Source organism: Grammomys surdaster, unplaced genomic scaffold, assembly GCF_004785775.1.
Source record: "Grammomys surdaster isolate TR1022 unplaced genomic scaffold, NIH_TR_1.0 266, whole genome shotgun sequence".
NCBI lineage: Eukaryota > Metazoa > Chordata > Mammalia > Rodentia > Muridae > Grammomys > Grammomys surdaster.
In genome coordinates this window covers 3091781-3114407 of record NW_021604707.1, presented here as the reverse complement: position 1 = coordinate 3114407, position 22627 = coordinate 3091781, and positions in this window count along the sequence as shown.

Below are 22627 nucleotides of genomic sequence, written 5' to 3'. Positions count from 1 at the left end.
TGAACCGCTAGTGGAATGGAGATTCAACAAGTCATTATGACAGTGCATAATTATTATAGCAATAACAAGAGTTATACTTCTGGCATCTGAGTTTATTCTGCCATGGCTTTTGTTATTAACATAAATTTCTTAGCATTTGGCTTTACTTTACTATACATTCCTTATTATTTTACTGTGAAACACAATAGCTTACACTGTCAGCAGCCACGCCTGTCTAATATTTTCATTTTCTCATGATTTCATCAAGAGGTAACAGCAAGTGAGTCACCTATAACACTTAGGTTTGAATAAATGTACTCTTTGTTGTTAACATAATGGTAATTTGTCTTATAGATCAGAACTTGTGCTGTTCACTAAGCATGATATAAGTATAAAGCAGCCACACAAATAGGATAACAAAACATGTGCACATTATTTAGAATTGTGTGATGTGAATATGGGACAAGTACCAGAATATAAGCCATCATTGTTTGGGAATACTTCCAAGATTCAAAGAAGGTTTCAGAACAGCGCTGTATCTTGTGAGGGTCCTGAAGAATGAATAGAGCAGCGGTTCTTAATCTTTCTAACTCTACAACCCTTTAATACTGTTTCTCATATTACAATGTCTCCGGACCATAAAATTATTTCATTGCCACTTTATAACTATAATTTGCTGCTGTTATGAATCACAATGTAAATATCTGATATCGGGGCTCACGACCCACAGGTTGAGAACCACTGGAGTATCAGATGCTGTGTAAAGACACTCAGAGACACTCAAGTGAAGGTAAACAGAGATGAAGATGGTCAAAGTGGGTCAGGTATTGTGAGAAAAGTAGTCCCATTAAAGATAGGATATTATAATTTTAATATTAGAATGTTTATTTGTTTATTTGTTGTTTGTTCGCTTTGAGACAATATCTTTCTATGTAGACACTGCTGTCCTGAAACCCAGTATGTAGACCAGAATGGCAAAAAACTTACAGAAATCAGCATACCTGTACCTTCCAAGGGCTGAGAGTGATATTTTAGAGAACACTCTTTTTAATGCTTTTATGATAACTAACACCAATTTATGCATAAAGTATTCCATATTTTGATGCTGCTGTATTAATAACTCAACCCCAGTTTTTATTCTATGGTTCATTTCAAATTCAAAAGGTTCCAACAGTTGATCTAACAGGTGACATACTGGCAGGAAACAGTGCATATACAAATTATGGCTAAGCAATGATGGTGTACGTGTTGAAGTTGAAAAAAAAAAATGAGTGTTCATCAAACACAGAGATGGGTCTGCCTGGTCCAGTGTAGGAAACAAGAGCCATAAAAGCCACCATGACAGTAGCAATCTCAACCCAGTGACATCAACCACTCGCCTATGTGTTATCTGTAGATGTGCGATTCCTTCATACCTTGGGAATCACTTTGTGTTATCTATGGTATCTTTTCCTGGTTGAAGTCACAGCAGGATTCTTAACATTAAAATCTTTACATTGAAGAGTAGAGACATAAAATGATCACTTGAAATGCTCCCCCTCACCTCCTGCCCCAAGAAGCAGACCAGACTTCCTGGGATCTTGCAGCTCTCCTGTATTGGTTTTGTCTCTACTAAAGCTGCCTGGTGAGCTCCATTTTTGCCTCTTTCCCCATCTTTCAGTTACTAAGTCTACTTAGCTTAAAATCCTGCTCCCATCCTGCTCCCTCTGCTGGCCAGATGTCATTTCACCAAAACAGAAAGATGCTTTCCCAAGGATTCCTTCTTCAGCAATGATCTTAATATTTCCTTTAATTCTCGGCAATGCACTGTTGGAAGCTAGACATAATTCATTTAATTCTGATGACTCTTCCTCAAGAAGATAATAATAATTTAAAAATACTGCAGATGAAATTAGGGGCCTCTACTGGATCCCTGGCTTTAGTATTAATTAATAAAGCTTGAAATGAGCTGTGATTAATTGCAAGTCCAGGAGCACAACACAGTGTGATGAATATGTTCAGATTTCAGGGAGAAAAACTTTCCAATGGTTGCTTGAGGCAGGAGCCTCCACAATAATAACCAGTTTGGTTTCACAAATGTGTCTTGACTGTACAAATTGCAGAGTACGTCAGCCCTGGAGTGAAGTCAGCTGATGATAGAGCAGAAGCAGGGGTCTGTAGCCATCTGCACAGCCATAGCATTACAGCTCTCATCCATCCCACTCTCTCCTCCTTCCTCTTTTCCTTCACTCTCTCCCTTATTTCCAACTTAAATATGGGCAATAGGGGAAGAGTTCTGTGTGCGACAGAAGATACTGAAAGAGTGGACTGTACACTGATGCTTTAAAATAAAAGGAAATTCATCTATGAGATGTTTTATGTCGTTTGTTTCTGGATCATTATAGACAAAGTCATTTGGTAGTACACAGGGATAAAGGAGAGAATACATTATAAAAATCTAGAGATCTAGAAGTAGACTCCAGTTCTTATTTGTTCTACTGCCATGAGTTACAACAGTGAAGTCAGGTTATATAATAATTAAATAATACATGACAACATTAGAGGAGGTTGCTGTAATGGAACTCTAACCCACCCAGAGAATAATAAGAAAGATATGCTTAAAATGGAGAGGGGTGTGTTCTTGGAAGTCCTGGCTTCACATGCAGGTAACAGCATCATCTTCTTGGCAAGTGTCACCAGGCTCCATGTTCAAGACATTGCCTTTGTTGTGACACCCTGCAGTTGCTACCCTACAATTCTTAGTTGGGTTTTTATTTTATTATTGTTTGCCTTTGAAAATAAGGAGCCCCAAGTTTTCAACTTGCATGGGATTCCTGGCAACTGTACCTCCAGTCCCATCAGCTGATATTCAAGTATATTGCTTAGCTTCTTGAAGCTTGTTTTCTGTACCTAAGAGTAAGTGGTTATGGCACCTGTATTAGATAAAATAATCATTAAGCAGAGATAATAGGGAAGGAGCTTATGAACAACAACAACAAAGATGTTATAAAAAAGATAGGGCAAAATCATTAGCCTTCCTGAGACTTAGTAGGTCTTACATAGCAATGTCTTCCATGCTTTCTACTTGGCAATTTATGGGGCTGTTTTATAGTTTTGCCAAATGTGCTGTCGGCCCAGGTTTAAATCTACGCGGCATTATTCAGAACAGTTACACCCCCAAATTCAGGTCTTCTTCCTCTTCTAAGAAGCATGGCTCTCAGGGGGCCAAGGAGTAACAGGAGACAGTGATGGTCAGAGGAAACACACGACGCAAGAAATGATTATACTTTGAGGCAAAGGCTCCAGCACAAGGCCACATTTGCAATGATTTAAGGGCAGCATTTAATAGCAGTTTTTCTGCTAGGTGCTCATCCATGAAGGTCAGAAAAGCAAAACCTCTGCCTATGGCTTTTATTTATCCAACCACATTTGGAGTTAGAGGGTAGCCTTTGACAGCAAAGGATGGAGGTGAATTTGCTGCCTTGAATACTTTTCATCGCTTCTGTCTTTGTCCTCTTATGACCTCAGTAGTTTCTCATAATTCTGAGTGAGAATGAGCAGCTAAGAGTCCTTGGCATGTGGAGCCCCAGAGGACAAAATTGATGCTGTGAGATTTGTGCTCTTCCTCTTGGGCCTTGTGTCATTGCCAGGTGTCTGATAGCACAGATACAGACACAGACCCAGGTATAGGTACAGGAATGGGTGGGAACCACGCAAGACTGTTTTATGCTTCTATTTGTTAAAGGTTGCAGTACCAGCAGGTCAGAGTGTACAGACATCGCCAAAAAGGGTCAATACCTTACCATTAATACTGGCGATGCATCTTATACTGGTGGGAGGGAAGAATAAAGAAATATTGCAAGATTTGTTGAAAACTATGTGCTGCTTGAGGTCATTTGTGAAAAGCACCAGGAATTCGGGATTAGATACATACATTCAGAGGTAGCACTGTGATGCCCTTATTGTGTAGAAAATTCAGTTGGCTTCAGTTTTTGATTGTGTTACTGATTCCCAACGTCTGATTATTTATGGAGTCCAGTTATCTAGTTGGGAGTCTTTTAAAAATATCAGGAATGAGTAGCTTGGATACAGCATGGGATATGCAGGGGCCTGAGTTTACTTTTCAATGCCCCGTCCAAAAAGAATTCAGAAATTGTGATGTAGAATTATGTGTCCTGGTGAGCAGAGCAGAGGATTAAAAGAGACAGGTAAGAAGAAGCAAGGTGCACAGGGTAGGAGGGTGTTTGAAGAGAGTAAAGGAAGTAGTTATTAATTCAAGATGAAGAAAAGCTGTGTTCGATCTTATTAACATTATAGAAGTGAGAGAATATCAGACAGGAAGAAAGAAGTTTGCAGACACAGGCTGCTGCAAGACTGCCATGTGGCCCTGTGCCTCCTGTGCAGTCCCAGGATGAGATGCTTGTCTGTTAGCAGCCCATCATGCTTAGCATACCTTACTTAGCATGGGAAGGGATGAAAGGGATTTGAATCCAAGGGGAGCCTGCTCTTCCAAAATGCCAGGTGACAAACAGTCCTAGGAGGATGGCCATAGGGAAATGGGGATGAAGGCTAAATTATTCTGATTTATCTTCTCATGTTAATTGGGTCACTCCACAGCCACAGGAGATTTTTCAGGGGGTGAAATCCAGTTTATTTCTTTCCTTTCATATTGAGTCGAGTTTTTGAGATCTCATTCTATATTCTTTTAAGTATCCTTAAAGAAATTCTCTGGAGAATGAATAGGTTTCATGGACTGATTAGACTGAGTGTCCTCCAGGCGCTGGGGAAGAAGGAACCCAATTTCCACCATCACTACCCCAGACCTTAGAGAAAGCACCCTGTGTTTTCTGTCTTGATAGAAAAACTCCAGACATAAGGATTCATCAGATTCACTTTCACATCTTGATCCTCCTTCTGAACATCTCTCTATAAGAACACTCTTGCTTCTCTGAAGCCTCTAAGAATCTCAGGACAAGATCACTGGCTGCAGGACTTCCTAGGCTGCCCCTGCGTTTGGGTGAAAATCCAGCAACTAATGCTAACTCTATTGAGGATTTCATAGTTTCAGAGACTGCTCGGGTGATCATTTCTGGAAATGAAATGTCCTTGGCAGTCTGTGGCACATCTTAGTGAGTACACTGTCTTGGTGAGTGTTGCCACAGAGCAGCCCCCTTCCACATTTTGTGCAAATGGTATGCCATCTTGGTCACTTTAAAGTCTTGATGGAGGAAGTACAACATAGTTTCAGTTTAGGGCCAGGCTTGTCTTGGGCACACATTTGACATCCCTTTCATGATTTATTTCCTGTTTTCTCCCTCCTATTTTTTCGTGTTTTTATATAGGATTCTCTTGAAGTTTTAATAATTAATTGTAAGTAGAGAAAAATACCAATAAGCAAATGATTCCCAGTGTAATGCTTCATAAAACAGTCTATGAGTCATCTTTACCATTCAAACATGGAAATATTAATTTTGTCAAGAAGGTGCCAGGTGAATGGAAATGTCTGTGTCGTCTGCTCGTTGCGATTAAATTGCTCCAGTGTGAACAGCCTGGTCATCTGAAGCTGGCTGTGATATGTTTTGCATCACTACTGTTCCTTTGTTTTCAGTATTGTTTCTCTTCTCAGGTATTAGAGTATGGGCTTTCAAGGAAAGTACTCTATAGACACCAAACATCAGACTAGAAACAACATGAGCACAGACCACTGGCTAACATTTTGTTCATTTCTTCAGCTCACATTCCAGAAAGGCAGTGAGTGAAAGAGTGTTTATCACAGAGCCTTTCAATTCAAGCCAGTGATTTGTTAGAGAGTGTCTACTCTCTGTCTCCTGCCTTGTTCTAATCACAGAATGACTATACAGGACCCAGGATTCTTCACACCTGTTTACTTAACTCTATCACCTAGAGCAGTGATTCACACCCTATGGGTTACTTTCTTCACAAATGAAGAAAGCTGACTGTCAGGGAAAGAGTTGGTGGGTATTTCCAGCTCTTAATGGTTTCTTGGATCGGGTGTATATATCTCTTGAAATTCAGATTCTTTATCACTAACAAATAATGATAATACTCCACAATACTTCCCACTTGTTCCTTGAAAAATTAAATTGAGATAATCCATGCAACGAACATCTTAGTTTCCTCTTCCATAGTAAGCATCAGCAAATGTTAATTCTCTTCTTTGATGAGCAGTAAAACTAAGTGGTGAACAAACTGTAAAAAAATGCATTTTCCATAGCAATAACTCCTAGAGAATAAATATTATCTCCTTTGTGAATTTTTGATAGTTTTTTTTTCTTCTGGGTACTTAAAGAAAAGATACTGTCACAAATGTTTTTTCAGGCCATTAACCTAAGTTATTAGGGGCACTGAAATTATTTTATTATGAACTTACTGTAGAAATCATCTGCATGTAGAGATGGCATGCCCACCTTCAACTAGATGGTAAAAACTACAAGTATTTCCACAATGCCTCATGTTAGGTGTTACTCAGAAGCATTCAAAGTGTTCAACTCGTACATTGTGTTTAATGAGTGACCTGTAGCATTTTGTTAAACCTTAAAAATCACAGCTTCTCTCCAATACCCATCCACTTTACTGGCCATCCCTCAACTGTCATGAGAGTTTCAGGGTTTGATCACACAAAGGAGACACAATAGACTCTTCTTCTGTACTGCTGCAGTAGGTACCTAGTGTTTGGACCTACTGCTGTATATTTCTAAGGAAGATAACTGGGAGCTGGTGCCAAAGGATTGTCAGTGTATCTGGGCATTTTCCCAACTTTTAAACACAACTGGAAAAACATGGGCTCTTCTGGGGAAACAATTGGCTAGAGGACATTCACTAAACTGCTTGGGAGTGGATGACTAAATGAGGCCTCAAGAATCCAATGCAGGCATTAAAGAAAGAGAGCAAGCTCCCAAAAGAGCATAGACACTAACCCAGTTTTTCCTGGGTGTTGTCTGAGTCTCATTTTCAAAATTCTCACCTAGAGGGCTTTAATCTTACTGATTTCTGGGTCCAGCTCTAGTTTTGATGCCTGAAGTTTCTGAATTTAAGCAAAACAATTTCTATAGGAAATGGTAAGTATTTAAGGCACCATGTTGTGTATTCTCATGTTCAAAAGAATCATGATAGATATGGCTAGATCGTACAATCATTCTGTGAGAGTTACAAACAAAATAAAACCTAAAATGTAAGGTAATACTCTAACAGTATCAACAACTATCTTCTCTCTTAGGAGATTTTGTCCTTGCCTTCCAATAACAGAATAACTCCTATTCCCCACCCTATTCACTATTGGCTAGAAGTATACAAGGATCAGTTGATCTCATAAACATCTTTCTTTCAGACACAAGGATATCTAAATTAGTTGAAAATCTCTGTGGCATTGTACACTCCTGTCCCTTCTTGTAGATGCATTTCCACCCTATCTGGTAAACTCTTGTTTATTTCCATAGACCTCTGCTTATCTTTAACCTTGTGAGTAAAGCCCTTTAGAGTTGTCCTGGGGAGAACCAATGACCTGACTTACATTTTCATTTATATCTCTTTTCATATTTTTTTTCACATTTCAAAACATTTGCAGTTATCTGTTTGCCCATGTTTGTCCTCACTAAATAGCCATGAGTCAAAGGGAAAGATGACATCATTCAAGGTCCTGTAACTTCTCCAGCATTGAACTCAGCTAATAGTACCGGTTCTTCTTAAGTGGATATACTGATGAATGAATAGAAATCTTGGGTGAATGTGAAATTAATTAGGATGATAATTATTTTTCCCAGGAGGAGAGAACAGCAAGAAAAGTATGGAGCTAACATTCATCCTGTGGCTTTCTTGCCACTGTTCTCCGTCTTCAGCCACCCACACACAGACAGAGCACCACACTGCAGGCAGAAAGAATAGCAGGGTCAAGAGAAGTAACGCCAATCTAAAAAATCAGAAAATTTGCCTTCTCTCTGTGAGCTGTAGCTGGTTACCTGGGGAACCAGATTTATCTCTGTGTCCTCAATATAGTACATCTCAATGAGGGCACTTTTAATAACCAATTGATGTGTAATTGCCTGTATAAATTATGTATCTCTTGTCCAGCTCCTATGCTCTGAGTGAATTATGGAGAAAACCTCCTCTCAGGACTATTATGTAGCTACTCTGATGCAATCGGAGGGTCCTTCAGAGATCTTTAAAGGGGGCTCGATTCACTTATTTCAGCTTTTTCAGACACTGTTTGAATGGGGGATGAGAAAGGAAAAGCAATCACTGAGATCTTGAAACACACATAACATCAGGAAGAAACACACAACCATTGAATTTTAGCCTAAAAAGCACTCATATCGTTGGGCTCAAATTCCTAGCTAATGGTTTAATCACCAGAGCAAAAACCATCTGATGGTATAGGAGGAGCCTGTCTTAGCATCTTCTGCTATGTAAGATGGGGCTGTGAAGCAGAAGAAGCTGAGTCTCTGTAACTAGAAAAACAGAGTCTTCCTAGGCTTCAGCTCCCTGCCCGTGTGTGTGTGTGTGTGTGTGTGTGTGTGTGTTTGTGTGTGTGTGTTCATGTGTCTGTTTCTATTGCAATTTGAGATGTTTCATTATGTAGCTCAAGCTAGCTTTGATCAGTGATTCCCCCAGACCTCCTCCTCCAGAGTGTTGGTTTTACAATCTATTTCTTTGTGAAAAAAGAGTATAGTATGAGTTACCATGGTCATCTCATGCAAATTTATATAATATTTTTGAAATATTATTTTTTTCTCATAACACCTCATTTTTTTACAGTTGTATTTCCAGCCTTTCCTCTGCCACTGGTCCTTAGGAAGTTTGAGGAAAGAGCCACCTATTGATAAAGAAGGCAAGGTAAAGGAAAAGTTCTTCCATCAAGGACTGGGGAAAGGATACCTTTCTAGCATCAAGAAAGAATACATACAGCAGTGTGGACAGGGTCAGTCATTGAATTATCTACTGTAGAGGAAGTCCTGGAGTGACACAATTGGGAGGATTAGGAGTAAGATTGAAAGACACAGGGGGGAAGGGGGCAAATTTCACAGTTGCTAGTGGCTAATGTAACCACAGAAATTATAGCATTCCTGTACTCTTCAAACAAAAAATTCCAGAGCACCCAAAGCTGTCTGGGCCCAACAAAAACAAATAACGTCTCTTAGTTTTACTATAATGTTCCATAACATTAGAATTTCACTATTGTCAGCTTCTATCATATGTCTGATGCCGTGCTGTTTTTGCTTATAAATGCTCAAGGGGCTATGGAATAAATCTAATTACTGGGCAATCTTGGTCCATTTCTGAAATCCTCTCTTCACCTTAACTCTTGAATGACCCTCCCCTGTGTTAAAGTTGGCTCACAAGATGCTATCAAAAAAAAAATCCTAGATGAAGTGATTTTCTCAAGAAATCTTAATTTATCCTTTGCCTATGAACTTTTGCTCTCTGATAAACTCCCTCCCAATTACTTTCCTTGTATTCTCCATGAATTCTTTCTCTGCCGATGACAAGAGCTTGGAAATGTTGGTAAGCATCTTAATCTGTCTTCTTATTTCTATGAGTTTCTAGCCTTCTAATGGGCCCACCATTTGGAGAGTATTACTGTATGAACTCATAGAATCAGCTCAACAAGAATGACATGGAAATGCAGTCTACAAAGAGACCATACTTGAGTTCACCTTCCTGTGCTTCACCCAGGCCTATAAATATGCCTCATATGCAGCCAAATATTTTTTGGGAGAAGCAAAGGATTGCAAAACATTTATGGCTCTGGTGGAGTTGATGAGTCTAGCTGCAGGGAATACCGATCAATTCTCCATTATCAGGATTTGACCTCAATTCTAGGCAAGATAAAATATGTGGTCAAAGATCAACAGCACCTTCAGTACCAAGGTGGTAGTGGGACTCAATCAGCTACAGTGGTCTAACAGATCCAGACTGAAACTGAGCCAGTGAAAAGGGCGTAAAATCCCTAGTAGGACACAGTTTTCAAAATGAGAACACTGCAGCTGAGTGGACTAGATTATTATATATGTAATAAGTGGTGAAATTGTAAGCCAAATCTTAATTTGGTCTATGTTGGTACCTTGGCTGGATCTAATACACACAGAGGATCCTCCATTCTGCAGTAGAAGCTTATTTCAATTAGCTTTTATCTCCATGACAAAACATCCCTCAAAAACGACACATAAGAGAAAGATTTGTTTGTATTTTAAAAGGTTTCAGTTCATGATCATTTGGACCTCTGCTCCTGCGTCTGTAGTAATGCAGAGCACCAGATCAGTAGAGTGTGGAAAAGTAAAACTGATGACCTCACTGCAAACAGAGACCAGACAGGGAGATACCCAAGAAAAGGTTGGCAGCCTACTTCTTTCAGCTAGGCCCCATCAATAGTCCATTTAGCTAGAAATTAGTTCATGGATAAAGAAGACTACATATGATCCAATTACCTCATTACAACCCATAAGCTACCGACCAAGCCTTTAACACAGCAGCTATTGGAGGCTATTTATACATTCAAACCTCAACAAAGTGATCCTATTCAAACGATCCTCAGAAAAGGCAGTTATTTTATGTCACTTGGGCAATGTGAAAATTTTCTAGCCTTCATCTCTTCTTCTTGCAACATGGTGCATCATCGTATTCAATACACCAAAGATACCTCCTTCTGGCTAAAACATGTTCTGCTTATTTCTCAGTGTGTGGCACTATGCTAAACAGTATAGAAGGAAAACTCCTTAAAAGCTAGCCATGCTCTCCAAAAACTCAGAAGTAAATATCCTATCTGGCAAACACTTACGGGCACAGATCATGCAGAGAAACAAAGGAAGATAACATAACCACGAATTGAAAGTTTTCAATTGTGCATTGAAAATGCTTTTTAATAAATAAATAAATACATACATACATACATACATACATACATACATACATACATACATACATAAATAACACCATCCATGTGCCATTAGGAGGAGACTGAACGTGTATGAGGGAAGTGAGAACTCTTCTAACACAAACCGGTGGCCAAACTTAGAGCTTGAATTTTTGGAGACAGACTGTTAAAGTTGCTGTTACTTTCTGGTTGTGGGACCTGAGGGCATTTCATTTAACTTAGCCCCAGTTTCCTTGAAGATAAACAGGAGGAGCCCATGTGCTGTTTTACACTTTAAATGAAAATCGTTCTGTGTCCTGGCAGTGGAAAACTCTGGAAACTGCTGAGTGCTGTCCTTGTCTTGACTGTCTATCTTTAACATTTGAGAGCTCTTTACAGGCTACCAGCTCTTCCTTGATCTTTAAATCAGTTAGAAGTTCATGTGGGTGTCTGAATTTCTTTCATGGCTTCTCCAAGACAGATTTAGACATGTCTCCACAGACTCCATGCCCAGACTCAGATATGGGAGACACAGTAAAACCTTAGTCCTACAGTCCTGCGAGAAGCACTCAGTCATTGGAAAGACAGGGCTCAATCATCCCTTCCAAAGATGTGCGCTCCCCTCCTTCTGCACCTCTGTCTCCACAAGAATGAAGATTTTTAATTTTTCTCTGCAGGATGTCCTTCTTTGTTGAAAATAATGTTTAAATAATTTTCTCACTTACCTCTCTATTCTTTTGAAACAGGATTCCTAATGTAAGATACCAAGAATTAGCAACAGGCATAATTCGCTGTGTCATGTTTCAATACATTATTAATCTAATTTTATACCTAGTTAAATTGAAAGCTAACTTAATTCAGTTTCTCCTTAATTGCAGTCATTCTCACTCTCAGATAGTCATGCTTTGTCCTAATTATCAAGTATTTTCCTATGAATAAACAGTTGAAACCAGGATCTTACTCTGTCGGGCTCTTTCACACCTTGGTAGGATACTGTCTTTCCTCTTAAGTGGCCCTAATAGGTGAAACCTTGCCTGAAGAACCCCTTGCACAGAGGCCATATAAGAGTTTTATATTTTTTTGGTAATGTGCTGACTCCTTGGCTCTTAACCTTGTGTTCTAGACACTATGAAATTACAAAGTGAATTGAGATAGCTAAGTCAGAGGTGTCTAAGTGGTTGGGAGGGTTGCTATAAAACTGAATTCAGAGCAGAGTTGGGACGAGGGGCTGATAAATCACTTAGCAAGATTGAAGAGCTGATGGGGGACTTCCTTATTCTGTCTTTCTGAATTAATTATGCTTCTGCGTTATGTCTTCTCTCCTAAGATCTCAGGAACTTAGAGATGAAGTCTAATAATACTACAGATGCCAGTTACAACTTGTTCCCTTTGCTCTGATGCCATAGGGATGGATAATTATGAATACTGGGAGGTTATTTCAACAGAATGGCTATTATTTGCAGAAATTTTATGTGGAATATTCTGAGTTCTCCGTAAGTTTCTTCCAAGTAGGTTTTAATAGTCCCATTCTGTGGACAAAGAACTATACAAATTCCTATCCTGGGATATCTGATAACTCATAATTCCAAACCTAGATGCTCTGCTCTTCCCTCACAACTCAGCAAAGCCCAAATCTTCTCATCCCCAGCCTCAACCAGTGCTTCTGGAACCATTGGAGTGATCCCTTGTTCTGTGGAAGCTTTACTTGCTGCTGCAAATGAAGATGACAGACAGATGATGGACATGGGGCTCATTGTTTATACTACTATGTAGATGGTGAAAGCTCATGGATGTGCACTCTGCAAGCTGCCAGAAGTAGGCTGGCTTCTCAATGCAGAGGGCAGTCCAGGGAAGGGCAGACTGCTTTAGAGCAGGCTCCTGTTTCTTCGTCACAACCATGACAGTTTGCTAGTTTAGAAGCTGTGTGCAGTGTCTTAATTTTCAAGTAAAATAAAAGTTATTAAGAAGTAAAAACTCCGTTTTTTCCCAATTATCATGAATTTTGACACAAATAAACATTTAATGCCATGGACTCTCAGGGTTATTTCACGCCTTGGTTTGAAACTGACAGATGAACCTCTGTTTGTGTCACAATAAAACTTTGTAGGCATCGAAGTTCGGACTCCACGTAACTTTCATATAGCATAACGTTATCCATTAAGTTTAATTAGAAAATAAATTCATTAATCTTCCATTTCTGGGATTTGAACTCTATGCAACTTTCATAAAACATAGCATTATTCTTTAAATTTAATTAGAAAATAAATAAATTAATCATGTTAGTTTCTAGAATTAGAAGGCAAGGTCTTACTCATTTTGAGCAAGCACTATTCGACTGAGCTATACCTCCCCAGATCTTTCCCAACTGTTTTAAACTTAAAACCCACTCTTTGCTGTCTACTAGTCACTTAGCAGGTGGCTGGCCAGAAATGGCCTGCAAGCTGTGATTTGCTGACCCTTTCTTTACAGAGTCAAACCATTTTGAACTTCCAATTCATTATAACACTTAAACTTTCCTAGTGACCCTTGTATTCCACGGTGGCTTAGGCTGTGTACTTGACCTTCTCTAGGTTGGATGCTATATAAAGATTAATGATAAAAGAACCCCTACATACAGAGCTACATATTTAAGAAACGAACGTCATAACATAATATTAAAATGAGTAAATGTGTAACTAGTAGCAGATTAAGTTGGGTGTAATTCTGTGGTCACTAGTCTCCTCGCAAAGAAATAAATTTTGAGTCTTAAGCACTTTTAGTTTTCTATGATAATAAAAGTGAAGAAAAATAAAGCGTATGCATAGTTTAACATGTAATTATAAAACCAATATCTGTGCTTATTTCTTAGACAGAAAAAATAACAGTAAGAGGACATTTCTAGGACCTTTCCCATTGTGATCCTCCAGAAAAACAATTATATTCTAATTTGTGGCACTTTGGTGGCTATGAGCCTGTGGTTTAATGGGTGTTTATTTGAGTTTCAATGTGCATCTCCCTACCACTAATGGAGTAAGCACTTTTTTTTGTTTTACTTTTGAGGAACAACAGTATCTATCTCTTTCTTATTTCACATTGTATTTTCTCGTTTCTCCTTATTTTGATGAATGCTTTGCGGGCTGTGTAGATATAGATTATTCTGTTTTGTATGTTGCTGGCATTGTTTCTCACTTTCTTATATTTGAAGACTTTATTTGAGAAGTTTTAGTTGTGTATACATGCATGTCTAGAACGGGGTGTGTCCACTTGAGTGCAGTTGACCCCAAAGGCCAGAGAGAGTGTGATAGCAGGATGCCCTGTTGCTAGAATAAAAAGCAGTTGTAAGCTGCCCTACATTGCAAGAATACTAGGAGTCCAGCTCAGGTTCTCTACAGGAGCAGTGTAGGCTTTTAATTACTGAGCCGTTTATCCAGCCACACTATCCATGTTTTTATGGTATTGTTTGATTTAATGTAAAATGTTACCCACAGATAACATGTTCTTTATTGTTCCCATACATTTCCGATGCTGTTTATTTATTTGTTTGTTTGTTTGTTTTTCAGAGGACAAGGGGATGGGAATGGGTGGAGGGACTTTGTGAGGGGACACTGGGAGGGGACAGCATTTGGGATGTAAATAAATCAATGTAATTTCTTATTGAAACTATTTTAAAGTCAGTAAACTTATCTATTTAAAAATAATGAAGTTTTTCTCCAAAATGATCTTTTAATATCTTTAAATTTTCGGGTAGTGGATTAAGTCCCTGAGTGATGTTTGTCTAAGATTTTAATAGTGCTTCTATTTTCCCTCCTTTCTTCCTCCCTCTCTCCCTTCCTCCTGTCTTCTGTCCTTCCCACCTTTCCCATTATAAAAATACCCATTCTGCTGCAAATAACTCTTTTTTATCCCAGGGTCATTTTCTAGCACTCTGTTCTGTTCATTGTCTCATAGTCTACTTTTGCACTTGCAGTATCTTAATTAATATACCTTTAAAATAATCTTTGATAGTTTTTGGAGCTAAGTGTTGTAACCCATGTATTCAAAACTGGTAAACAATTTATGGTCAAAGGCTATGGGAACTTGGAATCTTTTACATGTTGATCTATATACAAAGACTATTTGCTGGTGGCCAGCCCTGGCACTTCGTTTCTTGGTTCTCTCTTGAGGTAAACCAATGAGGAAGAGCATTGGTTGTTGTATAATAACAAAGTGTTTACCTATTTTAAGTCTAAGTCACTTTGCTTCAGTAGCTGATCTGCCTGTCTGAGTTCCTCTGAAGCCAGGATCTGCAGTCTCTGGTGTTTAGAACCTCATGGTAAAATAGAGGGAGATTAAGTAAGGTAGCCTTTGTTCTATCTCTGCAGGAACTGTGGGCTTTAACTTCCAGCCTGCTAGTTGAAATCTCAGGAAGAAAAGGGGACATTTTGAAAATGGATTTTAGCCTTTATTTCTAAGTTCTTTTCTCCAAACAGTTTCTACAAAAGTTCTCTCTAAAATGTTCTCTAAAAAGTTCTATAAGTAAGTTATCTTGTTCACTAAAAAGTTCTCTCTGTTCTCTTCTCCTAATCTTGTTCTTTCTTCCTGCTCTGAGGTAACAATCATAATGCCCTTCCTACCAATGCCATTACTCCCAATGCTATGTTTTCTAATGTAATCCTCCCTAGTCTTTTTTACCTTTTCTAGGAGAATAGATCACATGATTTATTAAATCATCCTGTTTTTACAAAAGTTCCTTAGTCAAAAATAAACTCAAATCATAAATTGAGTAAGAAGTTTAGAACAGAGAACTTTACATGCATATCCATTCAGAGTTGTTATCTGCCTAAAGATTCATTACCAGATCACTAGCTCCACAAATTCACTGAAAGTTAAAAATCATAATTTTTGTGACTAAGTTATTAATGAAGTTTCATGTAGATAAGCCCAGTCAATATTTTACCTTCTGTCTTTGGATCTATAGTAAATCATTAGTTCCCTTTTTATGACCTCTGGTTAATTGTTTAAAACCTCTGGGAATGGGCTTGAAGTTATAGATGCCCGTTTGCTATCTCAGAGGCAATTAACTGATGACTTGAAGACAGGCAGAGTTCTCACTGCAATTTTGATGATCAGAGAAGAATTAATAGCAGTCCTATGATAAAAGAAATTAATAAATTTTAATATAATTTTAGGAATTCTTATAGAGTCATTATTAAGAATTAAGAAATCATCAATTTGTCTATAATGCATCGCCATAAGACAGTATGTCTTCATTGTTCTGCAGAATGTGTTCAAAAGAGACAGCATGTGTGTATGTGTGTGTGTGTGTGTGTGTGTGTGTGTAGTAAAATTATATTTTATAGCAGGAACATTTTCTCTGATGTAATCTCCTTGGCCTTGCTTAGAGAACCACATCCTTCGTTAACTTTATAGTCTATGGCAGAACCATCACGGGAAGATCATCTACTAGATTTTAGCTTCTCTTTGATGGCTTCTGCCAATTATTCATTTATTTAGGCCTACACCAAAACTTCTTAATAATAATTTAATAAAGATTTTGTCCGCAGTAGTTTTAATGTAATTTTATATCCACATGATCCCCTAACTATATTACACTACTTGTACTGGCTTAAAATGTGTTTAAAGTTTCATATTAAATATCTTCTTAAAGTAGAAATAAAATGAGTTTCTTCTGCCTAATAATTATTTTATGCACGTTTTCTAACAAATAATAAAATGTGCTTGTTTTGGGAAATGTATGCAGGAAAATGTTAAACAGAATGATGTTAATGACTATTATCAGTGCTTTTCTGACCAACAGGAAATTATTTTGTAGTAAGTGTACTTTGAAACAGCCACAGTGATCTTTGACTGGGGCCATTCATGCCCTAGTGAATTTTGCTGCCCTTCAGTATAGGTGGGATGATCTGACCTACTTTCAATCAATAGAATAAATAAAACTTGATGGAACATAACTTCCATAAGTAGGCCAAAAAGTATTATTACTTCCTCTTACTTTTTATTGAAGTGTAATTTGCATTCCATTTAGTCCACCAATTTAATTTATGCAGCTCAATTGCGTATTGTCTTAGTGTATTGATAAAATTTATGCTTGAAATCTAGTTACAGTATGTTTTCAACCCCTTCAAAGTCTTATGTATCTACTACTATTAAATACAGGTGTTTCCACCTTTCCTCAGTCCCAGAAGCCCAATATCTACTCTTTATGTGCCACTCTATATGTGCTACAAATGTATGAGGACTGTCTTAGAGCTTCTATTGCTGCAATGAAACACCATGGGCACAAAGCAAGTTGGGGAGGAAAGGGTTTATTTGGATTACATATTCCAATCATAGACCATCATTGGAGAAAGTCAGTACATGAATTCATTTAGGGTTGGATCCTGGAGGCAGAAGCTAATACAGAGGCGTGGAGCAATGCTGCTTACTGGTTTGCTTCCCTTGGTTTGCTCAGCCTGCTTTCTTATAAAACCCAGGACCACAAGCACGGGGATTATACCACTGACAATGGGCTGGGCCCTCCCTAATTGATGACTAATTGCTAAAATGCCTTATAGCTGTATCTTATGGAAGCATTTCCCCAACCAAGTCTCTTTCTTTCAGATTACTCTTGGCTTGTGTCATGTTGACAAACATAACCAGCCAATACAAGGATTAATTCTTACATATTCTTCCAACCACTTGTTTCAGTCTGTCTTCTTAGTTATGGCCAACAAAATTAGGTGAAATGCTCTCTCACTCAGCGTTTCATATGCATTTTCTCATGACAAATTTTTGAACATTGTTTCCTCTGCTTTTTTTGATCATTTATTCGTCTTCCTCAGAAAGTACCTACAAGAAAGTTTCCTATACTCAGGAAAGTACCTATGTTTATTTTAAAAGTAGTTCTTTGGGGTCTCATATTATTGAATTTTAAAGAATTCTTCATAATCCATGTAATAAGTCTTCTATCACACATTTACTTTAATTCTATGGGTTGGGTACCAATTTACTGATGTCACCTGCAAAATATGTTTTAATTTCTTGTAGCTCAATTCATGTACATTTTTGTAGGTTGTGTGTTTGATAGTATATCTAAGAAAACTTTACCAGGGCTGTAAAGATTACTTTGAATTTGTCTTCTAATAATCTTATAGTTTAAACTTTTAAATGAATCCTTTCCTCCAGTTTGAATTAACTTTTGCATAGGCTGTTAACGAGGTTCATATCTATTGTTCGCATATGATTGTCTAGTTTTTCCATCACTGTTAATTGAAGAAACGACTATCTCCTCAGTAAGTTCTACTTTTAACATTACAGACAGTTAATTAACCATGTGTGTAATGGTTTAATGTTAGATTCTCTATACTATTTCACTGATCTGCCTGTTTGCTCTTAAGTGCCAGCCACACTGCTGATTGCTGTGATTTATGATGAATCCTGAAAGAGAGAAAGGTAAGTCTTTCCGTTCTCTTGGTTTATCACCCAGTTTTAAGTATTAGTGAGCTCTTACAATTCCAGGAAATCTTAGGTTCATCTTATCAATTTCTACTTGGTGGAATCCATTGAAGACTCAGTTGATTAGGTTGGGGATTATTGTCATTTCAACAGTATTAAGTCTATGTTTATATGTGATCTATGTTCATGAGGTATATTTTCATTTATCTCTATCTTCCAAAACTTCCAACCCTATTTTCTTGGTTTTGGTGTTCAAACCTTTGCTTTTTTGTTATTCTTAAGTATCTTGCATTTTGAAAATATCTAAATGAGGTATTTTCTAAAATTTACTTGAGAGTTCATTTTTAGTTTAAAAGCAATGCCATTGATCTTTTATATTGATTTTGGTCATAAAATCAAGATGAAGAACATGTTTTTTAATTCTATTAGATTTTTCAATGGATTTCTATGGATTTCCACTTGTCATTGAAAAGGAATATTTTATTTTTACCTTTCCAAAACTGAGGATATTTATTTGCTTTCTTGTCTAATATTAACCATGTAGAATCTCCAACTTCCAGGATGTTTCTGAACATATATGGCGATCACTTTTATTTTGCCTGTGGATAACTGACTTTAGTAAATACACCATTTTCAAGAAAAAAAAAAGGAGGGGTAAATTATTATCACAATAATTCTTTCAACATTAAATGTCATAGTCACTATGCATTTCCTTTTTTCTTTTTGTAAATGTATCCTAAGGTAATCTGAAGACATTCTTTTATGTTCTTTTTAGTTGAACATTTTAATCATGAATTAAACACTTTTTATCTTATGTCAAATAATATGATAACATAATGTCTTAGTTAGGGTTTTGTCACTGTGAATAGACACTACGACCAAGGCAACACTTCTAAGGACATTTACTTGTGGCTGGCTTACAGGTTCAGTCCAGTATCATCAAGTTGGGAGCATGGCATCATCCAGGCAGATATGGTATAGAAAGAGCCGAGAGTTCTACATCTTTATCTGAAGGTTTCTAGAAGAATATTCGCTACCTGGCAGCTAAGGCGAGGATCTTAAAGCTTTTGCCCACAATGACACACTTACTCCAACAGGGCCACACCTCCTAATAGTGCCACTCCCTGGGCCAAACATATACACACCATCACACATAGCTTTTGTTCATTATTCCTTTATTGTACAGTATTCCTTGATTATTTTTAAAGGTCAAACGAATCTTACATTCCTGGACAAAACTTACTTAAGATTTATTGTTTGAAAATGTAATACATATCTATAATGTGTTTTGAGCAAATATAACCTTTATTTTATTTCCACATTTCTTCCCAATCCCCCACTATCATATTTCTCTCCCTCTTTTTTGCTTTTGAAAACATATTTTTATTATTATCATATTTGTGTTTGTGTGCATGAAGATGTGTGTACTTGAATGCAGTTGTGTATCAAGGCCAGAAGTGTTGAATACTTCTGTGCTAGGGTTACAGGGGGATGTAAGCTAGGGGACTGAGTTGTGAGAACTGATCTAAGATCCTCTTTGAAAGCAATATCTACTCTTAACCTTTGATCCATCTCTGATCCACCCCTTCAGTCAAAATAAAATTTTTTAAAAATCTCACTGAGTGTACATGGTGTTGCGAGTATCTCTATAGGTGTAGGACCATATACTGGAGCACAGGTAGCTTCTCAAGTGCTGCAGACCTGAAGAAAAATGATTTTCCTTTCCACAGCAGCAAATGTCATTATGGCCCCTTGGCTAAGAGTGGGCCTTTATGAGATGCTCCATCACCAGTCCATGCTGGCTTGATCTCATGGAGGTTTGTGCATTCTGCCAGAACCAAGGTGAGTTCATGTGTGCAAAGGCCCTTTCCATGTCTGGAGACACTGTTCTAATACAGTAATGCGCCACTTTGGGTTCTTACTTTTTAAAAACAATTTTTTAATTAATCAATTAATTAACATCCCAAATGTTTCCCTCCAGTCCATCATCTCAGAGTTCTTTACACTATTCCTGCTCCCCTTCACCTTTTAGGAAGTGCTCATCTCTTCTCAGGCATCCTCATTTCTTGGGCATCAAGACTCTAAAGGATTAGGTACATCCTCTCCCACTGAAGCCTGGCAAGGCAATCCTCTTCTACATACATGCCATGTGCTGTAGGCCTTGAACCAGCCTGTGTATGCTTTTTGGTAGTCTCTGGGAGCTTCCAGGGGTCCAGGTTAGTTGACACTGTTGGTCTTCCTATAGGGTTGCCATCACTCTCAGCTCCTGTCCTCTGAGAGGCTCTACGGAGACAGATGCAGATACTTACAGCCAACCATTGGACCGAAATCAGGAACTCATATGGAAGAGTTGGGGGAAGGATTGAAGGCTTTTACATTTTTTTTTTTTTTAAATCTATAGTACTTTCTAAATAGTGCTCAGTGTGTTTTCTAATTAAAAATACTTTAAAGCAGAGTACCATGTCTTCTTAAGAATAGCAGGGAGACCATAACTCAAGCAGTGTACCATATCTTCTGAAGAACTGCAGGTAGATCATAATTCAAGGCAGTGTACCATATAGACCATGACATGTTTCAAGGCACAGGCCAAGAAGATTTTGTACTTTTCCACCACCTGGACCCTCTTACCCCCTCCTCTTGTAAAACATGCTATAAAAAAGCATTTCATGTTCAAAAAAAAAAGAAATTAATAAAAAAAAAAGTAAATAAATAAATTTTAAAAGAAAAAAAATACTTTATTGTTCATGCTTGGTGAGATATCATTTGTAATTTTGGGTGACTTCTTTCTCTTATTTTAGTATACGGTTAGTATATCCTCTCAAGACAATTTGGAGAATATTCATCTATCAATCTACCTGCCTACCCATTTATTATCTATCATCTATTCATCTATACAATTCTTTCTACTAGTTATATTTTCTCTTTAATTCTTCACTTTAATAGTTTAATAAAAATCTCCTGTGCTTTAAAATAGCTGTAAAAAAAGAGAAAAGAGAACAACTTCAAATTTATACATTTTTGTATTAACTTTCTTTTATCCTTTGTTTATGATTATTTCACATCTTTAATGCAGCTTTCTTTCCACACACTTCCTTTGTGCAACAGCTACTGGTCCTGCTGAATTTCTATGAATCGTAGTTATGTAAACAAGGCACTGTTTCTCTTTTCATTCATCATTCTACATAAAGTTTATCAATATTCTTTTCAATACTTTGGAGAATAAGTCTTTTAATTTTGTTGATTTTTATCTATTGTCTTTATTTATCTATTTAAATACAAGTCATTTTTCCCAGCCTATGTTTTATTTTGGTGTTTGGTTGATGCTCCTAGTTAGTTTATTGATGTTTGGATTCTTCTCTTTTTAGACAATATCTGTCCTCAAACTAATTTTGTTGATAAGGATGACCTTGAATTTTTGGACACTGAACTGAGTACTCTGTGCATGTCAGGCAGGTGCTCTACCAAGTCAACCATATCAAAGGTAACAACTCTTCTTTCTAAAGTGGTGTTTTGATAGCTACAAAATTTCTGGTGAGTCTTTGTTTTTCATTTTCTTTTTATATTTTATTTGGATTCTTGTTGTGTTTTGTCTTTTAACCAAGGTCTCACTACGCAGCCCTGGCTGACCTGGAAATCACAATGTAGACCAAGCTGACCTGAAGCTCACAAAGATCAGCTTCCATCTACCTCCCCAGTGCTATCATTAAAAGTGTACTCCATCACACCAGGCAAGTGAGCACACATTTTTAAGTGCATCATTTGTTGTGTGTTTTCTTTATCTTAAGCTATTTTTAAATTTTATTTGTTTTATCCATTTTAGCTCATTGGTTATTCAGAAAAATGGTGTTTGATTTCCATGCAACTACGTTATTTTCCAGATATGAATTACTGCTTTCTAATTTAATCCATTAAATTGTAATAAAAAATGCTTTCTGTGATTGCTTTTCTTTCTTTCTTTAATTAGAAATGTTTGGTTTTTTTTGCCTAGCATATGGTATAAGCAGATCTTGTTCCATTTGTACTGTAAAAGAAAGGATGTTCTGCTACTATGAAGTAGTATAGGGCACAGGTGTCTGGGTTATTTTTTATAGTGCTCATTTTTTCCATTTCCTTGCTTGTGATGTGGCTAGTTTCATGACTCATTATTGAAACCAGGACATTAACACTTCAATTAATACAGTTTCTGGTTCTATCTTTAATTCTGATATTCTTTTCTTCCCTTCATCTTAAGGTATTTTGTTAAACATTGTAAACATTAATAACACTGATGAATAGACTCTTTTATCATGAAAACTTCTACATCATGTCTAAAAGGTTTATTTTATAATTTAAGCAAAGTAATGGTAGCTACCCCATCTGTTAATTTCTTCATTTCTGATTGTTGTTTGT